Raw genomic sequence first — 6389 nt, forward strand, 5'->3', positions numbered from 1 at the left:
CCGGCGGCAGGAGGTGGGCACAAGGGTCTCTCCACCTCGTATTTGTGGTCCACCGGCCTGACCCCAATAGTGGCCTTCACCCCTGCAGCAACAGCTGGTGTCCGATCCCGGTTCCCCTTCCCGGTCCAGACCCAGCCTGGTGCCGCCGCCACCCCGCACTGCCAACGCCCACAAGGTACCAAGAGCTGCCAGGCTGCTGGCCTTCTCAGGGGTCCCAGCTCCACAGACGCCCTTCTTTGAGCCTCTGGGTTTTGAGACCCCCCTCATTATGTCCCTCATTCCCCCAACTCCAGGAGCGGGGGCTCCTTCCTGCTGTCAATACATAAAGATCATCTTGGGGTCCCCTTTTCTTCCCATCAGCCTCCCCAGTATTAAATCTCTCCATTTCAACATCCACTGTGGATTTTCGTTAACTGACTGGACTCCGACTGGTCTGTTCGTTCTTCTTGTTTTTCAAGAGAAGCCAAGGATCTCGATTCCTTTGTGGAATTTACTTTTTCTTCCAACTTTTTGCCGGGGGTGGGGAAACCAACAGATGTATCTGAAGACCCGATTGAGCCTTAGAGCAGTGTGGCAGCTCCTGAAAGGGAGCTCCCCCTCCCCCTCCAGCTGCAGGAATGTCACCGAGGGGCAGTTCATGGCGGCACAGTGCCCCGGAAGCCCCGTCTCCACTGAAGGGAACTACCTGGTGCAGTAATAATCCCCTTCCCAAGGCCGGGGCCTTGGCTTCCGTGTGGGCACCTCTGGAGGGTCGGCTAAACCCTCTGGGTTGCAGGCCCCCCGCTGTGGATCAGCTTCTCCCCAGCCCAACAGCACCTTCTGCGCCCCCTTCCAGGGCACTCTCTAGAACCCCCTGCTCTGTGCGGTTCTATCTCAAAGTCTCCTCCTGGGGACCCCGGCGTAACTAAGCCAAGTCTGCTTGAGTCTGATCTATAGAGCACAGCACTCATAAAGGCAGCGTGAGAAAAACGGAAAATTCATTTCACCAAGAACTATTCAACTGGAAGCAATGAGGGAGGGAAGGAACCAGAGGCAGAGACTAAGGACAAAGAGGGGCAGGGAGTCAGAGAAGTACTAAGTAGAGGTGAAGTAAATAGTACCGAGAAACCAAACGGTCATTCCGAGCGGAAGGACTTCCCTTGAGTTTCGTCAAGAGCCATAGCAAGGATCATTGGCCCAAGCCAAGATGATGCAGCCGCCACCTCCACCTTTTCTGTTTCCCCAAGCTGACGTGGACAGAGCATGGAAAACAGTGCGAGGGCCTTTATTTGAAAGCAGCTTGAACTCACTCGGCCAGCCAAGACCTTCCCACGGCCTCACGCTCAGTGAGCGCTCCTTTTGCTTGTACCTCAGGCTCGCCGCACAGAATGGTTGCAAAATGGCGCCATGCCTCCTCTTGGTGAGCATGGCTGGGGGGCTTCCAGTGCTGGAGATGCTGACAGTCTCAGCTCATGGGGGGCATGAGGGGTGCCAGACCTCACCCCTTCCTAACTCTTCACTGGCACAGGACACAGGCCCGACTTCCTCTGACTACACCTCTGCAGTGGCTGGTGCAGAAGAGAAGACCGTCCCTTGGGAGGTTTGGCCTCTGTAGTTTCCACAGGACGCGCTACGGGAACCTCCACGGCCTGTCCTGAGTCTTTGGGAACATGAAATTGCTTCTTAATTAAAGTGTAACATGTCCCTGTTCCCCCCACTCGCTCCTTCTGCAGTGCAGCCATGTGTGTCTGGTCAGCAGGCCGGTCAGCCCAAGTCGCAATCACGTCACAGGGGAGACGTGGGGAGGCAGGGGTCAACCACACTGTAATATTTAACTATATTACTTAAAAGCAACTGGAGAAAACGCATTTTAATTTTCAACTTCAAAGGAAGGCCAAGGTGATTATGGTAGTATCCCCTGGGGACGTACGGAGGGCATGAAAAACAGCCCTGACTGGGGCCTGACTGTTCATAGGCCTGGCATTGACAGGAGCAGGCAAGGGACAGAAAGGACCCGCGGCAGTGAAAGCGGAGAGGATCACACTCCTTTAGGTGTCAGTAGGTCACATCTTTTCCTGAGAGTTCCGATTAATACAGACACAGATAGTCACCTTGGGAGCGAACCATCATAGGACTCTGGTTAACCTTTGCATCAAGTAAGCAGCAAAATCAGACTCGCTGTGAGTATATAGGCTCGTTATGGTACCATGTGACCTTCAGCTGGTGTCGATAACAGCCCTTATTTGGGATATTAAACAGAGGCACCTGGGTGGCTCAGTCGGTTAAGCATCCGACTCTTGATTTCCGCTCAGGTCATGATCTCATGATCAGACTATGCTGACAGTATGAAGCCTCCTTAGGATCTTCTCTCTGCCGCTCCCTGATCACGTTCTTTCTCTCTCAAACTAAATAAACTTAAAAGAAAGACAAACCAGATCCAAACCTCCTAGGATATTTCAATTGGCAGCATAGCATTTTCAGGCAATGGCTATTCTTTAAAAAGGGAACATCACAATTGGTCATCACAATTGATCAGAGGAAGGTCTTAAACACTTTTATCTATTTAAAAAGGGATGAAACGCTAATGTATACCAGCCTCTGGGCTTTGTGCTGTGGTTCCAGGGTAGAGACAAAGCACATGCGGTCTTTGTCCTTGCCTTGATGAGGCATATAGTCTTACAGGGAAAGAGACCTTAGAACAAGTAAATAATTCCAAGTACGCTGTGCTTTATGCAGGAAAGACCTCATCTTATTTCGGAGTCAAGGAAGGCTTTCCTAAGGAGTTTACAGCTCTCTGAGACTTCAGCAAAGAAGAAGCATTTGATGCATTAAGGGGCATTTGATGCATTAAGGGACGATGACAAAAGAGAGCTCCTGGGAAGAAAAGAATGTCCAGGGGCCCAAATTTGAGACAATACAAAACATATGAAAGGCTGAGAGAGCCCCAGATGGCAAGTGTGAGGACCAGAGAGGAGATGGTCAGGAAGCAGCTATGGAGTTCCTTCCCAGCCAGGTTATTGATTGGTGGCTTCACCCTTTGATTTCATAGGGAAGTGATATGGTTAGTTGGTCCCCCTGGCCACAGCGTGAGAACAGGCTGCCAAGTGAGAGAAGGCGGAGAGGTTGAGTTAGGAAGTGAGAAGACAGGGCTTTGGATCAGAACGGTTGCACTAATGGGGGGAGGCAAAAAGGTATTTGAAAGACACCTTTGTGAAAGAGACAAAGGAGTGAAATAAACAGTTTGGAGACAGGATGTTGGGTATTAAGGGCCAGGAAGGACTCCCAGGATTCAATTTGCCTAGGCGGGGTGAAGGAAGGGCCCCTTCCTAACACATGGAGCACGGAGGAGGAAGTTTGGAGGGGGTGGTGAGGAGCATGGGGCACACCTGAAAGGTGTACAGGTGAGCTGAGCTCACGATGCAGTTTGCTAAGCTTTCTGAGTGCACGTGGTGAGTGGGCAGGTGAAGACAGAGGTCTGATAAAGATATGCAGGTAGAAACAAAGTGGAGGTAGAGGCTTGAGACTCGTAAAAATAAACCACAGGTCAAAAACATGTAGCTCTCAACATTGGAGGAGCACCTAGAATAAGAAACGCATTTTATATCACGCATCTATCACAAACGAAAATGAACCTGATCAATTCTTACCTCTGCCACGTGGGATGTTCAGTGATACTCTTCTCTCTCCCAGTGCTGGTCACAACCTGCTGTGTTGATTTAATGACCTGCCAGTGAGTTCCTACCCACAGTTTGAAAACTCTAACAATGAGAACGAGAGATGAGAAGAGGGTCCAAAATAGCTCCCCATGGGATTCTGTTGTTTAAAGTTCAATGAGGGTAGGTGCCTTCAAAGAGAAGATCCAACAGAGAGGTAGGAGGAAGGGGCCAGGGAGATCTCTCCTTAAACTTGTGGGATGAGCACAGCAGCTCCAAGAATCCCATCCTTACCGGGTAAGGCAAGGCAAATCTCCATCTTGAACTGCTTTAGCAGAGCAAAAAAAAAAAAAAAAAAAAAAAGGCCTTTTCTAAACACATCCCCCGACCCCCAGGTTTTCCTTTGATCTCGTTGAGCAGGATGGGTCACATGACTCACCCGGAGCCAATCACTGGCAAAGGGAGTAGAATTACCATGATGGGCTTGGGCTGATTAACATGCTCATCGGGTTGGGGTGAGGAGGGCTTACTTGCCCTGAACACTGAGGGTAAACACCTGGTCTTTAGGGCTCTAGCAAGGAAGAGGCTAGGTGAAGCCATTACCCTGACTTCTCGAAACTTAAATAATGGTTCAGAGACCAGCAACACTGGCTCACCTGGGAGTTGTTAGAGATTCGGAATTGCAAGCCCCACCCCAGACCTGCCGAATCAGAATGTGCCTGTTCTCCAGATTCTCAGGTGATTCACCTAGACTAGCAGTTTGAGAAGCATTGTCTGCGACCCCAGTAGACATTCCCAGGGTCTACCAGATCGCCTCCTGTGGTCTTGCTCTCTCTCCCTCCCTTCCTTCTCTCACTTGCTTGTTTTTCTGTTACAGATCCCAGATGGCCACACTTGCTTTGCAAGGTTTTGCTTAAATGACTCAACAGATCCTCTTTTTATTTTCTGCATAAGGAAGCAGAGCAGCATTTTAGTATAAACACAGAGAGCTTCCAACTGTGACCAACTCTAGCCATTACTATTATTTTTTCAGGTCACCCTGTTCTGTTCCTATGAGGTGTAAAATCCTAGCACAGGGCTGACATGCCACTTGGCTGCTGGAAAGTTCTATATTCTTTATCAGCCCCAGGCAGGGCTCAAGGGGGTTCTTTGCTCTTTAAATGTTGTTTATGTCTTAGTATAGCTCTTTTTGTTGAGCCTACAGGATTGCAGTTGAGAACTTTTAAATACAGGCAGAGTGAGGTAACTCTCTCCCTGAGGCCCCAGGAGATAGGAAGTGTTGGGGTAAGGTCTCATTGAGCAAGTTCTGTCCAACATTGGACGCTCTGAGATTCTGAGACATATAGAGAGCCAAGAAAAATTTCAGAGAAAAGACAAATTTGGTTAAAGAATTGGAGGATCAAACCTAAAAGGAAAAGTTAAAAGAATTAACATACGTTAGGCTGAAGAAGGGAAGACAGGGAAAGCGTTAAATGTGTAGAATTGGACATCTTAGTGAGGCTTCACATGAGTGCCTCTATTCAGGAATTTTTGTTTTTTCTTTTAAAAGAATTAGGTGTGCACACTCAGAAGTTGATCAGTTGTCAAAGGATGAATGCATAATGCCTTTCTCAGATTTCTTCCTACTCATTCATTCATCCACAGTTATTCAACACCTGTTCCATACCAGGTGCTCTGCTCTGACAATCTTGTGATTTTACTCAAACGGCCCTTCTATGCATGGTGAATACGTCAAGATAGTAATGCATTTGAGACAACATTGATTCATCTTAAATGAACTCGAACATAGGTCTGATAAAATACAGCAGCCTCAATATAAAGCTACTGTTTCCTTATATGGCCTGCACACTTCCAAGGTCTGCCTCCAAATGACTTTTCTTTCTTTGATTTCATTGCCTGTCTTACCCACCTGCCTCTCTTTCCCAGCAATATACCCATGTTTGCTTGAACACGCCAACCCCTTTCACATGGTTCCATTGGTGGCAGTAGCTTTCTCCCTAAAACATCCTTCAATGCTTTGATACCCTTCCAACTATTAAAACTCATCTGTACTCTTCTCTACGAAGGCTTTTGGACTTTTGTCATTTTAAATTAATGGTGTCTATTTGTGACTGGTGCAGCTGCTCTGGAAAACAGTGTGGAGGCTCCTCAAAAAACTATCAGTAGAACTCCCCTATGACCCAGCAATAGCACTGCTAGGGATTTACCCAAAGGATACAGAAGTGCTGATGCAGAGGAGCACATGTACCCCAATGTTCATAGCGGCAATGTCAACAGTAGCCAAATCATGGAAAGAGCCTAAATGTCCATCACCTGATGAATGGATCAAGAAGAAGTGGTGTATATATACAATGGAATATTACACGGCAATGAGAAAGAATGAAATCTGGCCATTTGTAGCAAAGTAGATGGACCTTGAGGGTGTCATGCTAAGTGAAATAAGTCAGGCAGAGAAGGACAAATACCGTATGTTTGCACTCATCTGTCTCACAGGAGAAACCTAACAAAGAACCATAGGGAGGGGAAGGGAGAAAGAGAGCTGGAGCGAAGGAGGGACACAAATCATGAGAGACTATTGAATACTGAAAACTAACCAAGGACTGAAGGGGGTGGAAGGGGGTGATGGTCATGGAGGGGGGCACTTGTGGGGAGAAGCACTAGGTGTTATATGGAAACCAACTTGACAATAAACTATTATAAATTTAAAAAATAAATAAAATTAATGGTGAAATTAAATCAATTAAAAACGAACTCTTC

Source organism: Suricata suricatta, chromosome 13 (assembly GCF_006229205.1).
Source record: "Suricata suricatta isolate VVHF042 chromosome 13, meerkat_22Aug2017_6uvM2_HiC, whole genome shotgun sequence".
NCBI lineage: Eukaryota > Metazoa > Chordata > Mammalia > Carnivora > Herpestidae > Suricata > Suricata suricatta.